Here is a 27,750-nt window from a genome sequence, read left to right as displayed (position 1 = left end):
GTCTGATTTAATCGATACCAAACATCTAATCTGACTGCTTATAAACTGTACATAAGAAAATTACATATAAAACCATGGGTATAATTTAGGTTTCTTGAGTTTAGCGTGTGTAGCCCAGCCACCTTAAATGGAAGAAACAATGTCAATATTTATAAATACCTGTGTATCTTTTTTTAAAACTTAGCCACATAAACAATGTCTTAAAATGCTTACTTTAGATCAACAATTAGTTTAAAAAACCGAAAACAGTTTGAATGAATCAGAACATAGTCATGAGTAGTGGGCAAAAATAGCTTAAATGTTATTCTTAAACTCCAGCTTCATTAATTGATAATGATACGACATGGCCCAGAACTCTTAGAACCGGAAAATATAATTTAATATTGAAGTCGTATAAGTTGAAAAGGGCGTGTTAAGTTCGCGTGATGAATAATGAAAAGATCTCTAAAGGTTAATAAATGCTGAACTGCTTTGAGTTCGCCTGAGGGAGTAGGTCGAGACAAGGTAGGTAAAAATTTGGATTAAATTTGAATTTCAATTTGGATGTAGCAGAAAATATCGACTACTTTGTTCATAAAGATTGATGGTATCGGCATTAAACCCTTGTTTTTTATTTTATAAATTATCGACTACTATATCAATTTTTGAAAACAATAGATTACTGCTAATGTTCGTTGAAACTTTAATAATTACTTCTGAATTTAAAATTTGTAGATCCCTCATCCACACTAAACTAGGCCTTATCTTATTCACAATATGACAAATTTAAAAGTATCGTTATGAATTATAATCTGTATCCAATTCTTGCTTATAATTTCAATCTACTAGATATTTTTTAATGTTAATGTAGGTTAGTGGTCACCCATTTCCAAACAAGGGCGAGATAATGTAAACAAACTACTACTAATCAACTGTTGCGTGCTGTTGAACCACAACAGAGCTCACAACGGAATCCGTTTGTACACTGATTTGAAAGCAATACATATCTTCGATTCAAAAAACACAAAATAGCGTTCCATAGACGTAAATTTAAAAAAAATATTAGTAAAATACAATTTTTTTTTTTTATTAAAAGCTATACCAAATATTAAAGTTCTATTAAAAGGCAAATGACTCCAATAATAATTTCTTCATACACTACAAATTCTTAATACTAGGATTTTTATCATCGAGATACAAGCTGCATAATTTAAAACATAGATACTCATGTGATATTTATTAACAATAATAATTAAATAATACAATTGACTTTTTTTTCTCAGATTCAATTCTTTGTATTATAACATGTTCTTCCACAAAGCAGGAGGAAGATAATTAGAATTAGAAGTTTACAGTTGATTGTAAAAATGATTAGAAAGAACAATGTCTATAGAATCCTAAACATATAACGACCAATAGGTAAAAATGGACTGTCCTTTTTCTATTTGTAGAGAGCATACGCCATCCCCATTATCAAAGAATAAACTGAATGGCCTTCAGTTTGAAGCAACAGTAAAATACTTGAGAAATAACAGAGTCAAAATACTTAAGATACGTAAAATACGTAAAAAAAATACTTAAAATACGTAAAATACTTGAGAAACAACAGAGTCAAAGACTGACGGTATTGATTATCAATATATTGACAATTTTGAATAAAGGAACAGATCGCGTAATATTTTTTTCCCCATTGCATAAAGCCAAGCGCTAAGCCATAGAAGCATTTTATAATTTCTGAGTTCGAAATATTACTTGAAAACTGTACTAAAATATACGAAACGTCCGAAAAACGCAGACGAATTTTGATTAATTGATTAAAGCAACATTCAAACCCTCATCAATTAATTTCGCCAATCCTACAGACTCTTATTGAAGAATTCCCTCACATGGTAATAAGGATGCAAGAAGGATCAAAACTAACATTGCTTATAACAGATCGGTAGGTAATAAATAGTTTATAAATCAAATACCTCATATCAATATTAAATTGAATAATTTGACTACCGAGTATTTTTTTTACACACAATCATATCTACTACACGCAAAATTAAATGGAAAAAATTGAAAGTCGTTCATCCGAATAAGGGCCGTTCCAGTTAAGAACGGATTTTTCGAAAGGAGGTATTTTAAGATTTATGGGGTTTTGAAAACTGGACTTATATTTCAAAATCACCGAATTCGACCATTGGGAATAATAAGGATAGAAGTGATCAGTAATAATCAGTATTAATCAATTTTTACTATTGGGGAGTAACATGATAATTTGGTTAATTTATTTTTTTTTTAAATAATATTCTAAATATAATATAGTAAAGATACATATAGTTTTGTAGCACAGTATAGAAACGCAAATATTCGTACGACAAGTAGTATACATACTTATATACTTTTTTTGTAGTTATTAATACACATAACTGGCTTTCATAACTATCTTTAAGTAATACGATTCCCTGGCACAAACCTAACGGATTTCTAAACAAGGTCAAACACTGGGGTTTTACAACAGACAAATACTCATGGCCGACAGGAAGACTTATACATGGAAGGTTGCCCTAAGCTAGCAAGAATCAGTAGTTAGACCACAACGTACAAGTAGGCCAGTTCCGTTTTTCCTTAAGAGGGATGTTCACCCAGTTCTAGGCAACGTAAACTCTAGATGGCTTATTTGCTTTAAACTAGAATTTCACAACATATTTTCTTAGCACGTTATATTAACAAACTCAATAAATACTTCATGAAATCAAATGTGTAGTAGATTTATTTTAATATGCCATTGAAATAGCTAAAATGGGAAACTGGGTCAAACGACATATGGAGTGCAACAAAGCTAGAATTGATCTTTATAAAAATAAGTTTTATGGCATTTTGTTTTGTAAATCAGTATAGCTTCTTCACCATTTATACAATTAGACACATACTTATCAATATTTCAATGTTTATTAATAATTAATAGTCATAAATTGATAATTAATAATCAAGAACAGATTATTCTTAGTTCAATAACACATAGTAAATTTTACTAATAGTTATATATAAATCGCTATATATAATATATAGTATGAAGCCCTAGTGGAGTGAAACTTAAAAACATGAACACAGTCGTATCTTATTTTGATAATAATCTACAGTATATAATATATCAATAGATCTCATCCGGATTAACGTTTAATGCACATGCTACGATATTGATTAATTCAGTCGCCCTTAATATATTGAAATTTTTAAATTAATTATTCCTTTATATTGCTCAACTAAAATTTTCAGAGTAGAAGGTCAAGAGGCCATCTTCTTTTCAGACACCTAGGAAGATTGTCAAGAATGGAAGAGGAAGCACGGTTAAAAACAAGTGAGTTTGAGGGTTAGGAAGTTAATCGTAGAAGGATTGATACTTACTTCTGGTTAAATCGGTAACATGAAAAATGAAGGTCCTTATGGATCATATTATTTGTGACAAAGTAAAGAGCATTAAGGATTTTGGATTGCAAGGATTGGATACTAGAGGATATCGATGGTTTAGTGGAGCTCCAAAACTCAACTCCGTGTCCGGATAGGCCTTATTATAGCTGTGTAAATCAATCTTTTGTAATTAATAGGGAGCTTAGACCATTTTTATATTTCTAGTAAGTGTTGTAGTAGCCGGAATCGGAAATTTCCACCATTACAAAATGAAATTATTTTATCTTTTTTTTAATACATAGGTTTTTTTTTGTTGTAAAATACGAACTTTAATATTATTGCCAATTTTTTTAGTTTAAGCACAATATTTTTTTCACCCAACGATCGTAATACAGGCACTTTTGACCAAACACAATCGATATAAGATTAAAGGAATAATATTAAAAAATAGTTAATTTTCCTTTGTGAAACTGTTATCGCAAAGGAAATATGCCGAAGAATGAGGAGGGGCCAGAGTAGAGTGGAGAGGGAGTTGGCGGCACTTAATCACTTAGCAATCAATACCCGCACGTACCCAACCTCCTACCACAGCGCTTTACCTCTTCGCTACCTAGCCGGCGTAAAACATACCCAAGCACGTACTCATCCTCTGCCTCTTAAGCAAAGAAATTGATAACAGTTAGTTAATAAAAAGATAATAATTCATCCAATATTTAAGGAGAAAGAGAAATATGCACCACGTTACATATATATGAAATTATAGTAATCTGATGGATTTCTAACGAATTTTATCTCAAAGAATTAATAATACGTTAAAAGTATGTTAGTTCAGAAAATTTGTTTATAAATATTTTTTTTTTTGGGTGTATATAAAATGGTGCCCATGATATGAAGAATCTGTATCCAAATCTAACAACCACCAATTCAGCAAATTTTATAGTTGACATGAAAAGCCTGAAATTTTAATAAAATATGTGCTCCCTTATTAACAAAGGTAAGGAAAGCTTTGTCCTCAGAATCGAATTTATTTATTTGAATTTTACGTTTTAGACATCAAGAATTGTAGACAAAAAGAAATAATGATAGTTAAAAATTTTAAATGAATATCACAAACACTCATTCAAGGAATGAAGGCCTACTGCCCTAATAGGTTTGACAATGTCAAAATAATTTATAAATGTTCCTTTCAAAATAAAAATGAAATAAAAAATAGAATCATCAATAAATCTCAAATTTCATAGCATCAATTTTAATTATTTTGTATCTGGTTAGACAGGAAACGATGGAATGGACGGAATTTGAAGGTGGGAAGGGTACTAAAGTGGCAGATGAAGGTAGTAATAGAATCACATAGGCGAGAGGATCTGAATGGGAAAGATCTGTCAAAAATAATGGTTCACCCGGCTCTACTATATAAATCTGTAAACCAAGAAAAGGTATTGCCAGATTTGAATACATATACAAGGTGTAGATAGATTGTTTGAATTAGAAGAGATTATAAACGTGAAGGGATATGGTAGATAATTTTTTTTTAATACTTATTTATTGCTATTTACAACAGTACATTATAATACATTTAGTAAATCTGATCTAAGTCAAATTGGAATGTTACAGGCGTGTAGAGAAACTACCCATTGGTAGCACTCTAATGACATTTTACATTAGCTGGTCTTGTGGTCATCTTCTTTTCAGGCGCCTCGGAGGATTGTCAGGAATGGAAGAGGATGCAAGATTAGAAACTTGAGTGGTTAGAGAGTTTATAATGAAAGGAGTGATATCTGGTTCGGGCTAGATCCGTTACATAGGAAACATTAAGGTCTTTATGTATGATTTTATTTGTGACAAAGTAAGGAGCATTGAGGATTTTACGAAGGATTTCGGATTGTAAGGATTGAATACGAGAGGAATTCGAAGGTTTAGTGGAGCCCCAAAGTTCAACTCCATATGTCCAGATTGGCCTTATTACAGTCATGGAGATTAGTCTTTTGTAATGTGTTGGAAGTTTAGACCGTTTGTATAGTAAGTGCTGTAATAGTCGAAATCGACGAGCAGTTTCCTGTCTTTTCAGTCTGGTATGAGGATTCCAGGTTAATCGCCTGTCCAAATGTAGTCGAAGGTAGCGGATCTGTTAGACAGGGGTAAGAGTAACATCGTTAAATGAAACTGTATGGCAGTCAGTAGGTTTACGACGAAGGGTAAAGGTGATTTGATGGGATTTGTTGGAATTTATCTTAATCCTCCATGTTGATAATTTAGAAAAATAATGCGCCTACGAAATATTGTCTACGAAGGAAGGGGAAAAGCCAACCTCAGCGTAACAGTGCGAAACATAGGATTGGGATACCGTAGACAAATCTTATGAGGATCTTCATTCTTCTATTTAATTGGTAAAAGAGGAGATCCGACGAGAGGCTTCCATATAATACTTGGCCTCTATGTGTAGGTATGGGTAAAACGGTTACAGGATCGATACAACAGATAGTTTTAAGGATGAAAATGAATGTTGGCATTTTGGAGGTCCTGGCAGAGGGTTTTTTCAATCATAATACCGAGGTTTTTAATATAGGTGAGGAATAGGGTCGAAAAGTTGGAGGCGAATCTGAGGAGGAGTTTGGAACCAATGACAATGGTCTGAGTTTCTGCGTTTTCTTATAATTTATTTAAGTTTGTCCAGGCAGAGATTCTATCATGGTTTTCTTGAATGTTAGAAAATGCTACAAAATGAAACAAATTTGGGAATTGTCAGTATAAGGGTGATGGGGGCAAAGAAGCATTGATTACACAGGGCATTAACGTATCATAGATAATAAAATGGAAGGTGGTATGCGATAATTAAATAAAATTCTTAAAATGTTAAAAAAAAAATTCTGGGCTCCTAGGGCTCATTAGCTAGAACCCACGGACAGGTTTCTAGTATTTTTCGAACTAGCATCACCTTAAAAAGGTTTAATAAAATCAGTATTCCCACATGCAAAGTCTCTCCTTATAAAATAATAAATAAATAAAATGCAGTAAATTAATATTGCTGGTATTTTACAATACCTGCTCATATTTAGAAGGCAGTTTAAAATTTAGGAGTAATAATTACTAATAGTAAATAAATATAGATAACCACTATGCTAAAAGATAGCGAAAAACCATTTTTCCTCTTAGTTTAGAAGCGATAAATAAGGACGATACACCGGATATTAGCCAACAATAACAATAAAGTAGATTTCCGATTAAGGATCAAATTTAGCATATGTATATTATGTCATAGACAAATATAGCAATGCTTTAATATTAGAACAAAGGATGACCTATCTAGATCAAGTAGGCTAAATTGCTGACATTTGACGCTATTGTGACAGTAGTTGCACATGAGAGTGCTTGTAGAATGAATAGAATTAGGTTGAATAAGATCATAAATCAATATTCTATTTCAACTGTACATAACCAGACCCAAAAAAGGAAACGGACCTACTTTTGACTTTCGTTTTTATCTTGCCGTTTGTAACAATTTCTTCACGCGTTCATGTTTTTTATGTTAAATATTAATATTTTTACATATATATTACATATTTTCATGTTTCGACTGAACAGTATTATTGAAATCCATAATACTCTGAAGGAGTCGGAATTGCCATCAGAAGCTTCCACCAACTTGATGTACCCGTATATAAGAAACTATCAGTAAGACAAGATTATAAGCGAATGGCGGCCAAAAGCGCGCAGGAACTGAAGGAAAATAAAATTTAATGGACCTCCAAAATACATCATACGTTTTAATTAGTCTGTTAAAAATAGTAGATACAATTTCAACCAAAACATCCAGGAAGAGCGGAGAGTACATTTGAAAAGTTAATTTAGCTAACAAAAAAAGCCGAGGTTGATGCAGTAAACCTATACGGAAAGTTCTGGATTAAAACAGTTTTTACAGCCAAGTCAAAACTAGAACTGATATTCACTTCCGGACAAAGCAAGCTGGAATGCTGCTTCAATTATCTGTTCAAATATCCCTGGCCTGATATCATATTTTAATAACATCAATCTCCATTAGGTACCAAAACCATTGAACAAGATTGAATGGTTGGTTAATCAAATACTCATAAGCTAATTCCATAAGTGTCACAGATTGCATAACAACCTACATCAAGCCTGTTAATATTCATCTCAGACGAATATACAATGGCTGTAGTTGCACAGAATGCAGATCTATTTGCAAGGACAAAATACCTTGTATGAGGAGCTTAATTACATTTTTTAACAAAAAAAAAAAGTATATATACATAATGAAACGGACCCCCTTCTAAATGAATGAGCATAATTAGTAAGTGTTTACGATAAAAACATTATGTGGATGGGGGGGCGGGGAGAAGATAGAGATGGGCTTCTGCCACTCTCATAAAGTATTTAATGCTATAGAGGGATGCTGGCTATTAATTATATCTATTATCCAGGAGTTGGCTGGAGGGTTGGAAGGGATGGAGGGGGCTAGAAGGGATGCTGCGACAGATCCGGAGCCGGGACGTCGCGGCGCCCGCGGAGTCGCCCAGCCCGGCGCCGCCCCCGGCCAGTCGATAGTCGGGGATTTTTATTGTAGTTGGTTTGTCTACCCTGTTTTCTCTACAGCAGTTGAATTTATGTGCCCACCCCCACACATCACTTCCCTGTTTACCCGGGAAATCCGCTATATAAAGGCTTCCACTTATGGCATCCTCGGCAACAATCAAAGTCACAACTGATTCCTTCTTTTTTTAACAACCTTCTTCCTCTTCCAACGTCGGATCAGGAACAGCAGTAACCTACATAAATAAAAAATATACAGATAACCAATTGTGAAGACTGCTCCAGCTCACATGCTTTACTTGTTTTGTTTTTTTAGGTTAATGCTCAATTTTCGACTTAAATTTTTCAAGTTTATTGAAAGTATTATTCATTAAAATCGTGAGTTAAAATTAATATCCAGATTGGTGCTATATTTTTCTTTACTTCAAGCTGAGAACGCATTCAATTGCGTTACTTTTGCAGCTCGTCAAGTTCTGAGATAAGATGACTTGGAACAGGCTCATGACTCAGCCAGAATGTCTTAGCAATAGCGACCCTCGTTTTCCAAGATATCTCAATGCTCAATGCAGGCCATTGGTTTCAAAAGGAAATATGTTATTATCAACTTGAATCATCACTATCGAACGATTCGCAAATACTAATATCTGCTAATCCAGGAGTCCTCAACCCTGTGCGCGAGGGTTCTACAAGACGCCCCTTGTGCCCATGGGCAATGTATCAGCAATCACTAAGGAAACGTTTTTACATACGGCAGATTGTTGAGTTTCAATAATTTTGATAATTGTAATTTGTTCATATGACAACAAAAGTGAATAGAATTGAAGTCCTCACAGCTAACCTATAAATGTACCCACAGATAAAAAAAGATGAAAGACTCCTGAACTAATCCCACTTTTTTATCCACATCATGTTTTTTACGGTCCGTTGGAATATTAAGTTTATAGATGTGGGCGTCGAACCAGATATCTACTCTTCCATTCCCGACAATCCTCCGAGGCCCCTAAAAATAAGATGGCCACCAGCTCAGCTAGTGTAAAAACGTCATTACAGTGCTACCAATAGTTCTCTAAACGCCTGTTTCACTGAGATTAAATTTACGAAATGTATTATAATGTACAGTTGTAAATGTCAATAAATATATTTAAAATAGAAGTGGGCGTTATATTTATGTTAAAAATATATACTCTATTTTTTTTTAAAAATCCTATGCATCTTCGGTTTGTAATATTTCCATTTTCCCTCCGTTAAAAAATAATTTCCTTCTGCATTTCCATATTCTTTTTTTACACATTTTTAAGCTCGTTTTTCCGCAAAACTAAAATTATACATTTTGACAAACCTAAAAAAAAAAAAGTTAAGATCATGACAATGTTTCCCAGTTTTGTTCAATATAACAATGTTGCTCAGTATAAGTAATTTTTTAAAGGTAAGATAATCTTGCTTCCTGTCACGGGTTCTCCGGATCGAGAAGGGAATAATTAGAAGAATTAACCTCGTCGTCATACATCAAACAAAACTCGCTATAAATGAAAGTTTTAAATGTAAGATAAGAAAGAATGAAGAAATAATAAAGCAGTCTATGAAGAGAGGCGATGTAGTGAAGCTATGAGCCAACCACTTCCAACCCCCTTAAGAGGTTTCTACCACATCTTTAGAGCACACTACTTCCTTCCTAGCTTAGTGTCAGAGCGGGCCTATGTCGAGGCCGAACTAAGAAACTAATATAAGCGCAAATGAAAACGTCATAATTTTTATAAAAAAATTATTAATTTAGTTTCGATATAAAAGTGTACATAATTCCTGATCAGTTTTAAAGTGATTTGGATACAATATTGACAACAGAGCTGCAAAGAACAGTGAGGATTCCTTTTATTTATTTAAACTTTTTAGAGAACAAAAAAAAAAGTCAAATTTTATATATATAACCAAACATATTGAGTTGATTATGTGGAGTTGAAAAGAGTTTCCATTTACGACTGGATTATAAAAGCATCCTAGAAATTAACTGGATGTATATGATTCATTGATGATATCGGAAACTACCATATCTCATAGTTCTACAGGAATATATATAATGATAGTTTAACGTATCACATGTATACTTGTTTAATTATAGGCATACCCTATATTAAATATATTTTAAACTTAGTATGACACTATATAATGATTCTGAATCAACATTTGTAGCTTGCGTTTGCATAGCTAGTTTATGTGTATAACTTAAAACAATGCAGATAAAATCGCGCAGGAGAAACTGGAAGAAAGATAGAATTGATAAGGATTGAGGAAATAAGCCACCTCGTAAAATAACGCCATGGGAAATATTTATAGTTTTTTTTTGTCGTACCTCCATGGTGAAATAAGTTATTGAATACATACATATAGGAGATATACATATAACTCTAAATATAATATATAATATAAATAATGTAATTAGGAAAAATTTATAGAAATGTTGGTATCTCATTAGGAGGAAATTAGGAAACGGATTTCAGCGAGAACAGGCTAATTTTAACCGTTATAGAGCAACGTTCGCTTTATGGATCGATTTAAATTCCAATGAATTTCATCGACTCATTCATATTATATTTTACACATGCCTTATTATACTTTCTGTTAGTGGACATTTTCATTTGAAATGAAAAATAAATAGATTATAAACTCTTTTTGGGGAAATAAAAATAGAAGAATAACAATAGTTAATAAACTTTTTTTTTTTCTTTACGTAGCATACTCTTTTTTGAGATATATTTTATATTATGTTGTTAAATATTTAAAAGTGTACCCATGTTAAATGAGGTTATACAAAATTATTTGATTCGAGGGCTCATGAAAAAAAGTTCCTTTGACCTTGACTTCCGTCAAGATAGCCCTGACAAAGCCCTGCAACGTGGGGCAAAACGTAGGCTGAAATAAAAATAGTACATAATATTCCTATTTGACCGCACCCGGACCATATTAAAAATTACTTGCTACTTTTTTTTAATGTCGGTGAGGAGTTAACCAATAATCATACGGTTCAATATCATGAAAAAACAAACAAGTCTTCCTAAAGTATTTTCTGCTTGTCTTTTTTCTAGAAAGTAATTCTGATCCTCCAGTACAAAACAAATTCACATGTTTCATAGCAAACTGTTAAGTAACAGAAGGCTGACATAAGGATGAATATTAAAAAAACTTTTTTACTCAAATTATATTACATCCTATAATTAATTTTAATTAGTAAAGTAATGAGTTAAAAATGTTCTTTTACATCATTACTTTGCTTCCTCAATCTTACGTAGTGACAGTAACAATGACTGAGAAACAGCGATAATTTCAAAAAATATTTACATAAATCAATACAATCGCTATAACATTCAGGATTAAGAGGACATAACTGTCTCAAAAAGTATAACCGGGATTAATCGTTACGAAATCAGAAAACAAATAGTATTAACAATTTCACGCCTTTCACAGTCAGGGACGAACATAAATACTGGTTATCGTAGAACCTCGCCCAATGTCAAATGATTATTTAACCGACAGCTAATGACAGAGTTTATAATTATATACGACGATGACCCCCAACATCCGTACTACTTGTGTAAACCCGCGTTTGGGCTAATCTTAAACAGCAAATACGATAACAGAATGCTTCTACTCAGATAAATGTACACTTCAAGACTGTTATCAAAGTCGTAAAACTGCGATAAGAACGAACTCCTTATGAACTGGAAGAGGTCAGGCGAAACATTTTCTAAATTTTATACAAAAGAATTTTATTTTATAATGTTTATACACATACAAAACCGATAGGAGAATCCAGACTGTTTTTATACTGCTAAGATAACATTTTTGAGAAATATAAAACATTCTTAAGTGTATTATATATTTTTTTAAATTTATTGGCTGTGATATGGTTCGCTTTACATATAATTATAACTATGTAAACCAATAAATAATTAAAACATTTCGATTCAAGCAAAACTTGTAAACAGTAATTTTAATATTTATTAAATTCTTGATCAACATGAAAGTGTAACTTCCCTAGTTCTTTGGGATGTAGGCTTTGAGATATTAACTCTTAAGAATTTCACCTGAATTATGTTTTATTGTAATCAATTATTTATTTATATGTTCTCAAGTAAATAAAAATTGTTTCTTAGGAACAGAAATATTATTCGTAATAAATAATTATTAGTTTCTAATAAACTACGCCTATACACTTTGATTTTAAGTAACTCAAAAGTAGCCTATTCATTGTATTCTCTTCCTGATTTGAGTTGTATTCCTGTTTTCTGTTGCTATTTTTTTATATTTTTCACTCTATTTATAATACTGTTTTTATCATTTTATAGTAACGCGGTTTTCGGAAATTATTAGTACCAAAATTACTAAATATTTCAAGTTAGGACTATTAAACCAATAATTTATTAAAGGATGATATTTAAAAATATATTGTATAATAAAGTATTTCTTGGACTAGATCGTAGTCAATTGTGCGAATAAATATCCTAAATTGAACAATTGAAACTGCTTTGATGGTTCATTTGTTATAAGCCATAAGGGCGTTTACTCATGCAATTAACAGCCTGTTTATTTCCACTGGGGAAATATGATCAGCAGATGAAAATCGATGACCGAATTAAGAAAGAGAACTTTGGGCCTTCACTCACGTAGTAGTATTTTGCTTTTAATTTGGTAGCAGCCTGAAGCTATTTATACAAGATTTATTTTATGCACCTAAAAAAGCAAAAATATTTTTACTCTCGGCATTGGCAATTTAGAGAGAAGAAAACTGGGGACCCTCTCCTTAATCCCTTATGGGAAACCTAATAAAAAATAATACCTAAATAAACGAAAAAATATTTTTTACTAATTCTTGAATACAAATATCATAGCAACCACTACTGATAATAGGCGTAAAGAAAACAAAAAAAATTAGAGAAGAGGTTTAATATTTTAAAATTATTAAATGACAGGCATTTTTGAAATATTAAAACAAAAACCGCCATATATGTTAACGCTGCTTTGTTTTGATAGTGGTACAACTTTTTAAAAAATTGATATTAATTTTTATTGAACCTATTATAAAGACATATCATTGACTGCAATATATTACTTCATTACTGGTAGTACGCCTGTAGACTATCACAAAGATCTCCAAATTATTAAAAAATAACTCCAATCTACACTCCGTTCTTTTAAATATGTCTAATGCAAAACAAAGTATATATATATTTTTTTAGTTGTGCCACTATCAACCTAAAGCAGTCATAAGTTTTAAATACAAACTATCTCACACAACCTACACTTACCATCCTGGAAGGCTAAAAAATTTCAAACAATTTTTATTTCTCTGTTTCTATAAAAATTCGTATTTTAGGGTTTCTGGAGAGGTGAATAAAGAATATAAACTTTGTTCCTGCTAAGAATAAAACAGTTTAACAAAGCTATGTACATATAATTGCGATTAGGAGAGATCCGACACGCTCAGCTGTATCCGATTGTTTTATCTCTAAATTGCTCTCTCTATTTCTACATTTTGCCCCTTTAGTTAATAATAAAATTCTTTCACAGTTCATATTTATAAATATTGTATTATTATTATTATTAATACAAAGAGATTAATTATTTTAAATAAACAAAGTATAAAGTACTTTGGAGGAAGATGTTTTTAAAAAATCGGCATTTGAGCCCTGTTAACTATATCAATAGTTAGCTGGTGTTCAAAGATTACTTGTTGTAATATATGGAGTTTAATCAAAATTGTTGGAGCCGTTTTTAAAAAAAATCAAGAAAAAAAATTGTGAAAAATCGATTACATAAAAGGCAAAGTCGATTTTATCGAGAAAAAAAATGCTGTAGCACACATAGCAAGCATAAACACCCCATAAATATGTATTTTCAATTTATTCTTAATTTTTTTTTAAGCTTAGGCAAGCTATTTTGACTCAGGGGACCTGAAAAGTGTCGACAACTGGAATTCGAAATTTTCCATGATTGAATGAAAATATTAAGTAAGCGAAAGTAAAAATGTGGATGCTAAGGACTTCAGAATAACTCACTGAAATACAAACATGAATTATGAAAGATATAATTCTGGACAATATTAAGCTGACATGTAATTTCTATGAAAACAAAACAAACAAAATTAATGGAAAATTTTGTACAATTACAACTCCAATTATATTCACTAGGTTAGCTAGAAATACAGTTGCAACATAACCTGCACCCGAAGCATATATTTCGGACGCACAAAGACTAGATGCTGTCCCACAAGTCGCCTACCTGTTTCCACGAAACACCTACACGACCACCTTCACATTTCCTATTCCCATTAAACAGGTTACTAAAGAAAGCTCTAAGAAATAGCTTTCACAAACAAAAAAATTTAGAACATAGGTGCATTACAAGTATTTTCTTTTGGAAAAAAAAAAATTCTTTTATAGATGTTTGGAAAGAAGATAAATAACAAGATAATTCCAATTTGCAAAACAACCATATTAGTATTTTTAAATATAAAATAGTGTCAAAATTGTCCCATTCCTTCTGCCTGAAGGACTTTAGGCAGAGGTAATGGACTGAGGTGCCTTCCTAAGTATTCTCAGGACTGGGAGATCAGTATCTTTCAATCACCTGATTTATTAACTGAATAAAGTCAGATACTAATTGGATTTAAAGACCAGACAGCTTAGATTGTCTATCAAATCACAGTACTCATTCTGATAATTTTGTACTTCTAATTTTGAAAATTAGAGTAACATGTACTTCACTCACATTACTCACATAACTCTCTTGCTTATCAATATTTTTATCAAAACTAAATCTTTAATTGTTTAAAGGTGTAGATATCATTTTCTTGTACAATCAGAAACTGTTGAGAAGTTTTGGATAAACTTTTTCAACTATATAGATAAAATATATTAGCTGATTGATCCATAAAATACAAAATCTGGTCCACACTAAAATAACAAGTTGGCTAAATCTAATAATAGTATAAAATATTAAGAACAGTTCAGTAAATTTGATTAGAAAAATGTTCTTGATTTTGGCAGATTAAGATAACAGAGTTACATTAAAACAATGGGATAGAAGTTCTGATTAACTTGATTCACAAAGATGATATGATAAACTGCTGATTATTTACAAAAATTTCAATTTTTTCAAAATCAAATTTAAAGGTGCTTTTAGAGTAATAGAACTTAAAACTTCTGCATTAAAACAGCTGTGCCTAAGATTTTTTATAACAGTTATAACCATTAATAAATAAGAAACTATAATAGGAAAAAGAAGTATTGCACATTAAATTTTTTGTGATTTCATAAATGAAAAACATCGAAAAATAACATTTTAAAATATTGACATTTTTAAGGTATATTAGAGAGCTAAAAGTTAAAATCTTGTAACAATTGGTAAGGTAACACGATTATTAAAAAAAAAAAAAACTGAAAATAAGAATTTGATTTAATTTTTTTCATTTCAATAATGAGATATATACAAATAGTTAGTGAAGAGGCAACTAAGGTACTTCCTTCCTTTTTCTTTACATATTAAATAATGATTGTATAAAATAAATTGATAGAGAGTTATATTATTAGTAAAATAACTATTGAAGATAGAAATTGATTAAAACAAGTAACAGAATGCTTCTATTACCTTCAAGAAATCAAATGAAAAAATTAAATAAAAGAAAATATGCACAGAGAAATATCATATTCATTTTTCAATTAAGAAAAAGGGTTATCAATCAATGTATACATTTTATTAAAGTCAAACAAACATTATTGAACATGTACTTACGTGATATTAATATACAAAATTCCTAGACATGTGTCTCTCTTTTCCAGACCATCAAGAAAAAAATCTAAAACCAAAAATAGCATAAAATTAAAAGTACAGGAATTGAATAGCTTACAGGTAAACTGTTTACATTCAATTTTTAGTTAAGCTATGTTAACTTTGGACAATCACATTTATCATTTTTCAATCAGCTTATTTTAGATGATTTAAAATTCTTTCAATGAACAGAACGATATTGATATTTATCGATAATTTATATAATTCAAGGAAATATTATTTTAATATCTCCTCCAGGCTCAAATGATAGTGTAACTACAAAACGGTTGCTTTGAGAATCCTTCATTTAATCCTGAATCCTTGTAACTATTTCCATTAAGAGATTAACAAGTAGACTGCTTTTTAGTTGTTCCATTATTCGAGCCAGAAGGCGATATATTGATAGTAGACAATATAAATCTCAGAACCCAATTTTAGTAAACTTTACAGAATAAACAAAGAGATGTTTTGAAAAATGTTTTAAGTGATAAAGAATTAGTTTTTATCACTTTTAAAATGTAGTGTAAGGTCAGTTGTTAATAAAGTAGAGATATCTATAAACTTTCAAGTGTCTCTTAGTTGATTAGAGTTCTTTGCTTAATTTTATGGTATTATCTTATTGACTAACAAACTAACCATAACCATTTCCTACTACCAATATACAATTATACAATTATATATCTGTAATGGAAAATTGTGAAGTCTAAGAACCGAAACCTTCTTGAGACACATAAAATAAGCTAACAAAAACATGATAAATGAGATTAATGGCATCCAACCTGAATTATCAAAAAAAAATCAGAAATAAAAAAAAAAATATGTATATCAAAACAGAACCCAATCAGTAGCAACTCATTTTCATTCACTTAGTTACAATGCTTACTGTGATTATCAACACTAATAAAATAATTACTAATTACCAGCAAGAAAGTTGTAAATATTGCCAGTTTTATATGTTATAAACATTTCAATGTTATTAACTTCAAGGTAATAAAAAACTACTGCTACTTATATAAACTAGATGTCAGTGCCAATATTACAACAAAATGATGAATATGTCAAAAATAAACATTTGAAACAATTGAGAAATACATTTTAGCAATAAAGTTCTTTACACCATTAATAAAATACATATAAATTATCTCAATAACCATTGAAAATTCTTTGAATGACCTTCAACCATTTGTAAAATTACCTAAATACCCTTCTCCCAGAGTTCTATGGCATAAAACAAATTTCTAGGGCTATTTAAGACTACGATGAGTCATGCAGAAGTTACTAATAATTCTGATTGCTCAAGATCTCTAACAAGAACTGAACAGTAATAATGTTGAAGGAACAAACAACTTACTGTATCAAAACGGTACCAGAATTGACAGTAAATATTGGTGACATAATTCACTGTAATCAAATTAATATTTACTTTGATCGCATAAATATTTTATTTGACATGACAAACAAATAACTAGAGTGATCACATGAATGAATAGTTTATAATCATAAATAAAAAAAAAATATTGGTAAATGTAAATGAAGCAATTCAGGATTAAAAAAAATAAGATTGAAATTAATGAAAATTAACATCTGTACAACTACAACCCATGAAGGATCAGGGATTCAGTATTGTTCCTTGAACAACAGTTATACAAGGTGATTTGTCCAAGATCACACTCAACTGCCAGATTTTTCCCCAATTAAAGGTACCCACAGGGTCGACTCACAGCTGTAGTAACAGAATAAATAATACGGATTCGAGCCCAGGTCTTTGGAGTCAGAAGCACAGGATCTTACCTCTAAGCCAATCCACTATCCTAAGATTGAAATTAATACAAACATAAATATAAAAACAAAACCTAACTGATAGAAAATGTAAAACCCAAAAACAATAAACACACTGTACTACAAAATCTAAATATTTTTTTTTTTTTAAATCAACATTTAAATTTTTACATAGTGATTATTAAATCTAAACCCAATACAATAAAATACTATTATAATTATTAATAATGAAAACTTATAAAAAATATCATAGAAGAAGAAAGATTTACTGAAATATTGATTTTACAAGAGTAATTTTCAGGCTATATTTAAGTAATTTAGCCATGTAACTAGTACTTTGTCCAATGCTAAGAATACTTGACAGGTTGAATCGTAGTAGATCTTAAAAATTTTAAAATCCAATGAGTGTAATACATTAGAAAACACAAAAAATTAAAAAAATATTATATAATGTTTTATCTCATCACAATTTGATATAAGTGAATGTTACAATTGTAAAAACAAAATTGGTGAATAAATATGAATGCATAATTCTGATTAATGTAGAATTAGATTTATAGTCATTTAATACAATTATCAATACTATGAAACAGTGGTTTCCCAAACTATAACTTCAATAACACAATAAACTGACAATACAACATTCTGATTTTTTTAATTTTAATTTTCAAAATAAACAAATAAAAGTTAGTGCTGACTAAGAAAACCAGTAATGTCTCATCAGCATACTAAAAAAAAAATAAAATCAATACAACCAATAATACAAAAAGCTAATCATTAAATATACATTTCAGCCATTATATTAAGCAATATACTTTAAAAACATAAGACTCAATAAACATGGCATTAATTACAAACTGAATAAGAAAATCCAATTCTACTCTACCACACCCACCCACAATGCCAGGCAATAGGATATCATCAAACCAAAATTATCCCAACTCGCCTAATTTTAGACTTTGTTACTAAAGGAATAAACAATTTATTACTTCAACATTAAGAAGAAATGAACAATACTTTGAGAGAGGGCCAAATTGGTGGGTCTAGAGACATCTGATATTAAATCATTATTTTTGTTTTAGACAAATAAATCTCAATTGACCACAGATATTTAACGCACACCGACTGATAAAAAAACAAACATTTGCTTGGACTTAAGAAATATGGATATAGCAAATTATACCTAAAATTTGATTTAGAGATGATGTATGGAGCAGTACAAGAGTATTATAAATGTTTTACAGAAAATATTGTTTAATGACAACTCTCACGCCAGAAAACGAAAAAATGCTTTGATCTTAAACTTAGCTCACTTGTTAATAATTTTTTACTTATTCAATGTAAATAAACAATCTGAACATTTTCAAGAAGCAAAACCAATGTTTGAGTGATATAGATAAGATAAATAGGGTAATGAACTATAATATCTTTCAAAGTCAATCAAAATTAAAATGAGGTCCAATTAAATTCATAAAAACTTATTTGAAATGAAGAAATGTGTCAGTTAGAAATTACAAGTATATTAACCAAAATGTCCACTAAGAAAACAAGAAAATATCATACCAATAATAAATAATAGGAAAGAACACTCATCAGAATAAATTACTGAGTTTCAAAACATACTATGTGTTTCCTAATTTCAAATTTGTTAAGAATTGAAATTTCAAACTAAGCCCATCAACAAAAGTGAAAAGCTAAATGGAAAAATCAATACAACAGCATCCATGAGAAACATAATGGAACCAAGGGTAGGTTTGCATGGAATCAGAAGAATTTGAACCAGAATTATTAATTGTCAAAAACAATAAACTCGATAAACAATACTGGCGAATGACATTAATAAACATAACCGTCCATCTGATCAAAACAAGTCATTAAAAACTCATAACATCTGATATAATATCGATAAAACGATAACCTACATCAAGCAAAATAAGTAAATAAGTAATTACATACCTAATCAAACGAATAATCGAGGTAATTTTAACACTAATCGAAGTTTAAAACCCAATAGAAAATAACATAAGCAACACACCCAAAGTCTCCCCACTACTGTAGCACCATTTTGGTGACGTCATATTCACATGTTCCGAACAATATTATTGGATCCCTCATAAGAGTCGAATAGGTTTGAAATAGGAATGTTTTCATGGACCTACAGCTTCAATTTATTAATTTTAATATGAGATATAATCATTAAATATACATCGACTCGACAACAGTAACATAAGCGGGAGCCAACTTCTAGACCATATATGGTTATGGTCGCCCACTTTTATGTTTCATGGAATAAACCTTGGTAAAGATCCATATGCGGAATGTTGTAACAAATACTGCTTGCCCATCCTAGTAAATGCTTGAAACTAAATTCGGCTGTTTATACCCTATAATATACATTATAATCGTAAATACCTCATAATTGACATATTACTGTACTCAGTAACAACTGAACTAAAGCATTATTTTCCTGCAGGAGACTCTAGTAATATATGACAACATTCAATTCTTGGAACACGAACTTGACACGTTCCTATTAATAAAAAATAATGTCAGATTACATAGTGTGTAAAACGTCACTTTTATTTTTATTATGAACAGCAGGCCAAACAACAATTCCTTGTTCAAGAGATTTTCAATATTCCTGCTAACGAGTATTTATTATGGTTTCCATAAGCTTTTTTTTAGCCACCTATAACATTTCACCATAGAAAATCGTTCTAGACGTATTATCAACGTTTATCTTAAGTAATAAAAAAAAATCATAATTTATAATAACATTATAGCATATTTCAATTTAATTGGAATTAAAAATTTAAATTCTTTTCTACTTATAAAATATACCTATATTCACTTTAAAAATGAGCAGCTTAATTTTTCCTTAATACGGATATAAATAAAAAAGTTATGCATATTATCCAAACTCATTGAAATGGCAATGATATATATATATATATATATATAATTTTATTCTTAATTAACAAACGAAATAAATGGTGAAATTGATTTGTAATTACTTAAATGTCCCTTGAGCGTAATGAGTAAAAACTACTTTTCCAGGAATGGCATACATATATAAAAAATATTAATTATCTTAACTAAGATTCTATAGTTAGAATAAAAATATTATAAAAAATAAATAAATAACTACAATTAACAAGGTAAATACAATGTAAAAATAAATAGCCCTTTAATATTAAACATATATTGGTTCGCCTACAAATTTCCGGGACTCCAACTCGGACCCTATTTTCCCGTTTTTTCCCCACCGGAATAGAGTGTCAATACGTCATCTGGTCCCTTTCATATGTGATAGTTGCTGACAACATACTGGGAATAAAGTATCCTACAACCACATTGGCTTAGAGCATGAACATAAATTCTTTTGATTACTATGAATTAATTAATTATTTTTTATACATTTAGTAATTACCTATCCATGCTTTACAATTTTTTGTACTAAATGTAGCAAAAATAATCAAGTATGAAAAAATTTGATTGAGAAGCGAAAATAAAAATACATTTATCTTTTTCAGATGACTTTTGCAGAATAACCAAAACTTACTACGCATATTGGTGTGTTTTTTAGATTTTCTGATCTCCGAATCTTTAATAAATACAAAACTTTAATTTAATGACCGATGACTGATCCAATAAATTATTTTTCAATTTCCTACCAAAACCATTTTCACTTCTGAATAGAAGCGATATATCACTATTTCTTTTAATAATAATGATTAGTTAAATATAAAAAAAAAAAAGTTTTAGGAATATTATTACATACTAGCGTCATATATGTATCTTAACATCTCTAGAATCATCAATTTGAACCACCAAAATATTAAAAAATAAACACCAACAATAACTGGTTTTAGAAAATAAACACTCGTTTATGAACTTTAATGAACAAAGCCTAATAAATCTATGCAACTTAAAATTAGAAATCAATTTTCAAAAAATGATGTATTTATATTCAAAATAATTTATTTAGTAAAATATATAGCTGGTAGTTATAATGAGGAGTTATGGATGATAAAGACGGTAAAAGTACAAATAATAAAACGTATTTTACAAAAAAATATTGAGTTTTATTTTTTACAGTTTTCACGAAATAAATAAGACTGATTATGGCGGGAAATAAATAAACTCAGTTTTAGAAAATGGTGCCTTAGAATTAAGTCCATCTCTCTAGTCCATCAGTGCCTGTCTCTCTCAGTATTAGTGCTGAATCAACTAAATTCCAAGCATTTTCCATTCCTTCAGAAAGGTTCTAATGGATTGTGTTTTTAGCATTATAAAACCTGTTATTAATATTCGTTACTTACTATAAAAGTATTGAAAATAAATTACTTGTTGCAATGACTGAGTTTCCCAAAATTTCAATTAATTTGTTTAATATAATTAAAAAATTGATAATTCTGAAAGTTTTATAGTCCTGATTAAAATAAATCAAGATACAATTTATCAAAATCTTTAATTTAAACCTAAGAAAACTGATGTAAAAGGAATTATTAAAGTAATAGTTTAACTGTTCAAGGTCAATATATTTTGATTAGCTTATTTTAATTTAGCAAATATCCCTTAAACACTAAGAAAGATTGATATTTTCACTTGTTATGTTATTCTATTTTTTGTGCACAAAATTCATAGGGCTCATTAACAGATTTTGTTAATGCAATAATACTGAAATCCTTCATAACTTCTATGTATATCACGTCTAGGATAGCTCAGTCTAGGTTTGAGTCTGGCTGTGGTAAATGATTTATATTGATAACTTTATTTATTTAGTTATATCAGCCATGAAAGGACTATGGGGTTAGGAAACCCTTCTGGGACACACCCATCTTCCATAAAGCTGTGTTGGATATCAACCTGGGCCCTGTTTCATGATGAAAGCTAATAGTATTAGTTCATAGTACAAGTGTAGAAACTAGTGTGGTAATAATACTAATACTTATTTTTTTCATGATAGGGATGACTATTAGTGATATTACAGGAATTAAAAAATACTAAAGTACAAGTTACTATTTTACAAGTCTGTGTAATTGAATTAAGATAAATCGACAAGACTAATAGTATTAGTTTGTACTTTATTATGAAACAGGCCCCAGGTGGTAGACCGTGATCCTGGCCACAACATATCTTTGCACAAGTGTTGGTCGAGAAACAGTACATCTTTACGAAGCACAGTACCCAAGATCCTTTATGAGCACAGGTTATTTATTTTATTTTTTTAAAAATTTTATTTAGAAAATAAAACCAAAAAATTTCATTTTTCTTGAATGATACTTTATTATGTACTTAAAAAAATAAATGGCAGTATATATTTTAATACCAAAACTATGATCTGGTCACTTTTCACTATCAAGACAAAATGAAGTGGTGTCAGGTTTGGTAAGTCACCTCATCTGTCTTTTTTTCAGTATGTGTGACATTTTAAATTAGGTACAAATTTTACATTTAAAGATATTTTATTATTCATTTTTCCGATAAATCACAAAACAAAGAAAGATGTTATTTAACCCTTATTTATTCAACAAGGAAAAGTGATATAAGCTTTACTCAATAAAAAAAAGGATCTTAGTTTAATTCAAAAAGAAGCTTTTTTAAATAAAGTAGTAAAAGGAAAAAAATACTATACTCATATGCAGCTACATAATAGTATGACAATAATCCTTCTTTATAACTGTGAAACATGGGAAATACCTAAAACTATTGAATTTCAGTAAGATATTCCTGAAAGGTCAGAAAAAGTTACTATATCAAGTACAGAGCTACACTATTCATGGAGCTACTGTGGGTTGGTGGTCACTTAAAAACATGAGTATATTTACAGGATTACATAAATCCCTTTTTGGCTTATAAATAACAAAATACATACTTTTTAGATTAAAGATTTCGATTGTATTGCAGAATATTGATTCTTTTCTTGCCTTCACGCTGAAGTTAAGATTTTGTCATATTGAGTTCATGTATTTATTCTAACCTCTTGGAGGTCATAAACAGTATTATTTTCATTTTCCCTTATATATAAAGGATATTAGTAAAAAGTTTATCCTATTCTGATGTGATAGATTCTTGGACTTATTGTCTTGTACCTAATATATAAAATTGTGTACTTTCTTTTAACAATAAATCCCATGCCATACTAATAGTTATTAAATAAGAAATGTACCAGATGAAGAATACTTGGAAAAAATAGGCAATATCAATTTTTTTTTCAAAATTGAGTTATTGGTGGGTGAGAATGTATTGTATGTACATCCATGAGGGGGGAAAACAAGAAATGTCCACAACTCTATGAACTCTCGACAGTTCAGATTCACAAATTAATAATAATAATTCACTCAACTGAATTCTAAAAATATATACTGAATTTTTTACAAGTTATCAAAATTTGAATTTCATTTTTCTTGCATTCAAATTTTGGTCAATATATGTTTTTCGCCATGGTCTTCAAATGGTGTGGTGCTCATTTTACAAAATGCCATGCTTTATGAATTTATTAATAATCATCTGTAATCATTTTCAATTATATTTAATCCAGGATCAAGAGTCCAGTTCAGTTTGTTCTAATTTAACTCTTTTCTTTTTTAATCTAGACTTTGTCCCTCCATTATCAACCATTAGTAGCTATTGAGTCCACCTATCTAAGTTTTGGACCACTAATTTTTCTGGTTTCATGTATCTTCTAGCTAAAGACCTTGCAAAGAATTTCCTCTGCATTCATCATAATAACATAACTAATCCATCATACTCTGACTAGTTTGGTAGCTTGTACTGTTTCTACATGTCTATAAATATTCTTGAGCTTGTCTGTTGTTCTTCCTCATCTGGCTTGGTTTATATAGATAATGGTTTGCCTATTCTTTGTATGATTTTCCTCTCATATCTCAGGAGTGTTAATTCAGTATTTTCAATCATTGTTCAAATTTCTGCTATAGATAAGAACTGGGCTGATCAGCTTCTTTTTGATACTAATTTATACTCCTCTGGAGAATTCGGCTATATTAAGAATTATTTCTTAATAGCGAAATAGTTCATGTTTTCTGAAAAGATGGGTCTAATTATGTCTTCATTAATATTATTGTGAGAAATGAGTTGGCCTACTGGTTATAAAAATTTATATAACCTTTGAAATGAGGATCTATTTCTACAACTCATTTCAACTCGTGTTGTGGGGTAGAAATAGGAATGTATTTCCTCTTCTCATAGTTCATTAGTTCTCATTCTTGCAGCCAAGACTTCCATGGCTTCAAATGCTGATTCTACATCTCTCTATAACCTATAATTTCCAAATTTTCGGCATATCCAAGAAGTTGAACAGATCTGTAAAAAATATTTTCATTTCTGTGTTCTTGCATTCATTATAGTCTTATCTAATGCCATGTTAAAGACAAGATAATCCAGCCCATCTGCCTCCCTGAAATTAATTTTTGTAGCCAACCATTGAGATAAATCTCTCAACTTTTACATAGAAAATATAATATTATATCTTCTCCATAGTTATTCACACTAGCTACATATGCTTCCTATGGGTCTTAATTTAACATGACTATTGATGTTTCTTAATGATTTATAGGATCATAGATATGTTATAAATCTACATTTCAATTGAGAGCTGGTATTCCACAGTATTTTCCAGTAGTAAAGACAAGGTTAAAGGTTAATTTTCCTCTTCAGAATCCATCTTGTTATCTTTATTATTTCTTTGTTAGTAAAAGATTAAATTTAAACTGAATAAGTTGAATAAATTCATTCAAGTTACTAAATTGAAACTAATAATAAAACTATTAGTTAGTATTGATGTGTATTTTTTCCATTTTGGATACAATTAACTTATTTATTTCTATCCCTTTTAAATATACAACATAAAATATTTGTTTAAAATTAACATTTCTTTGGATTATGTGATTACGACAAAAGTGATGTAATAACTTCTTTCTCAACTCCTTGTATTCATATTTTGTTGTGTCTTTATATTTTTTAAAAAAAGAATTGCATATTCAGAAAATTAAACCTGTGCTATTTTTGAAATTTAGAATAGAGCTAGTTTTACGTTAGGAACCATATAACATTTAACATAACATATTTACATAAAATAAATATTAAAAATCATCTACTTTATGGAATATTTGCTTCTAAAATATAATAATATTCAAATATATTTTACAAAATTAACTGTTTTATTTTCATAGTCTTTATGATGCCACATCTTGTTCCCATATCTATTTATTCTCCAAATATCTTATTTTTAATGTTTCAAAATAAAAATTTAGACAAAAACATGTTTTGTATATCTAATTAAAATAGCAGTTCAAGTATGTTTTTAACTTACAAAGTTTGTTCCTTTTTCTGTAAAAACTATTTATATTCACAACCAACCATATACTTGTGCAGTATCCACATACAATTTACAATTATAGTTGATTGTAGTTTTACTTAAAAACAAAAAGCGAGTCTTAGCAATTTTTGAAAGAACTGACCCTGAGTATAAAGAGGTAATGACAGTATGTATCTGAAATTTGATTTGAGTTTTATAGATCGTGTTAGTACATTTTTGTTTAAAAAGCTAACCAGTTATTCTCAATAAACTAGACTCCATTTCTTTTGTGCAAATCTGCATACCCTAGAAATAAACGTATGTCTTCTAGAATGTTCTGACATACTTGTAGTTTTCTGAGAAAAAGCTTAAATGTTTATTCAGCTCTTCCTTTTCATCAACTTTTTTCTACTGGCCCTTGCATTTAGGCTTATTACTTTTGAATTTCCTGATCCCTATCTTGACTTATTCTGAATGCTCATTAGATTCATAGTACCTGACATATTGTATACTCTTCATTTTTTTTCATTAGTATTTATAATATATGGTACGTTTTTGTAACTAGAAACAAACATGTTTAAGGATGATCACCAATTCTCTAGAGATTTTCTACATTAATTCCAATGTTCATTACTTAAAATTGTTTTATTCTTAAGCCTACCTAAATCTACTTTTATCTTTATCAGCTAGTTTGGATTGATTTCACCTGGTATGGTGATATGATTTTTTAATAAGAACTTTTATTCTGTTAAATCATATTATTATTATTATCTTAATATTTAATATACAGCGAGACAGGTGGACCAGAGAGACCCTCAGCAATAATTATGTCTTATACTCTGGTGTTCTGAACTAATTTATAAATTTTGTTTAGGTTGTATAATCCGTTTGCATATAAATGAATAAGTACATATTATATTGAACTATGATAAGATGTAAAGAGTAGACAAATAATGTTGCTGGGTTCGACAGACACACATGTCACATGTATGTCAATACTATTGATATTAATTATGTTGTATAATTATGCCTTTCTTATTTTCAGATTCCTAGATCTCAGAAAACGGATAGGCCAACTAGTTAGGATCAGCTTAGAGGTAATGGATTTGTTAGAATTTCTAATTATAAATAATTTTTTACTAGAGGGAAATTATTTATTTTTGAATATTTTAATTACTTTTTTTAATTCCCTACATTTTTATTTATTTATTTTTTACAAAAAGATTTCTTTGTCTTATGTATCTCTTAATGCTATGAAACTTATCTTAACGGGCAATTCTCTATAGTGTACACATCTCTTGGCACACAATTTTATAAAGATCCCGACCAGAAAGAGAATGCCAAATATATTAGAATGTTAATAAAAATTTATTTTAAATAACAAACATGTAAATGTATAAATAATAAACTTTGTATTAAATTACATATTTTATGTACATTTGTATTAGTTATATATTTACAAATTATTGGAGAAGTTTGTCGGGGGGTGTGGCCAGCTAAGAACAACATAAATAAACAAAACTATATTTATTTATTTTATGCCAACGTTTCGAACTGAGTTTCAGGGCTATAGAACAAAAGAGATAACAACATTTAGAGAAACATAAAATTGAAAAGGAACAAAACAACAAATTGAAAAACAAATTTGGAATTATACAAAATATTGAATTGAATATTCAAAATATTCTGAAACTCAGGTCGAAACGTCTGCATAAAATAAATAAATATGGTTTTGTTTATTTATGTTGTTCTTTGCTGACCGCACCCCCCGACAAACTTCTCCAATAATTTGTAAATATATAACTAATACAAATGTACATAAAATATGTAATTTAATACAAAGTTTATTATTTATACATTTACATGTTTGTTATTTAAAATAAATTTTTATTAACATTCTAATATAT

The 27,750-nt window shown here is 29.6% G+C and overlaps 1 protein-coding gene and 1 long non-coding RNA gene across 5 annotated transcripts in view; one reads left to right on the top strand and one right to left on the bottom strand.

Annotated features, from left to right (window-relative positions):
• The window catches only part of rhea (Talin_middle and talin-RS domain-containing protein rhea), a 114,200-nt gene extending 94,566 nt beyond the window's left edge, over nucleotides 1-19,634 (bottom strand). For 3 of the 4 annotated variants that reach the window (XM_014415153.3, XM_067051666.1, XM_014415155.3), the window contains exons 1-2: nucleotides 19,480-19,634; nucleotides 15,709-15,772 (exon numbers count right to left, since the gene is read on the bottom strand). The gene's annotated coding sequence lies outside the window, so the exon portion shown is untranslated. The remainder of the gene's footprint in view (nucleotides 1-15,708; nucleotides 15,773-19,479) is intronic. The other variant, XM_014415152.3, reaches the window with a different exon arrangement.
• A 2,064-nt stretch (nucleotides 19,635-21,698) lies between these two features.
• Nucleotides 21,699-27,750, top strand: part of LOC106677318 (uncharacterized) — a 109,055-nt gene continuing 103,003 nt past the window's right edge. The window contains exons 1-3 of the long non-coding RNA XR_001342576.2: nucleotides 21,699-21,787; nucleotides 22,309-22,735; nucleotides 26,889-26,940. This is a non-coding gene — a long non-coding RNA (uncharacterized lncRNA). The remainder of the gene's footprint in view (nucleotides 21,788-22,308; nucleotides 22,736-26,888; nucleotides 26,941-27,750) is intronic.

The sequence above is a fragment of the Halyomorpha halys genome, unplaced genomic scaffold (genome assembly GCF_000696795.3).
Source record: "Halyomorpha halys isolate HHAL.00 unplaced genomic scaffold, Hhal_1.1 Scaffold94.1, whole genome shotgun sequence".
NCBI lineage: Eukaryota > Metazoa > Arthropoda > Insecta > Hemiptera > Pentatomidae > Halyomorpha > Halyomorpha halys.
Note: the sequence above shows the minus strand (reverse complement) of the source record. Positions and strands in the feature narration are given on the sequence as shown.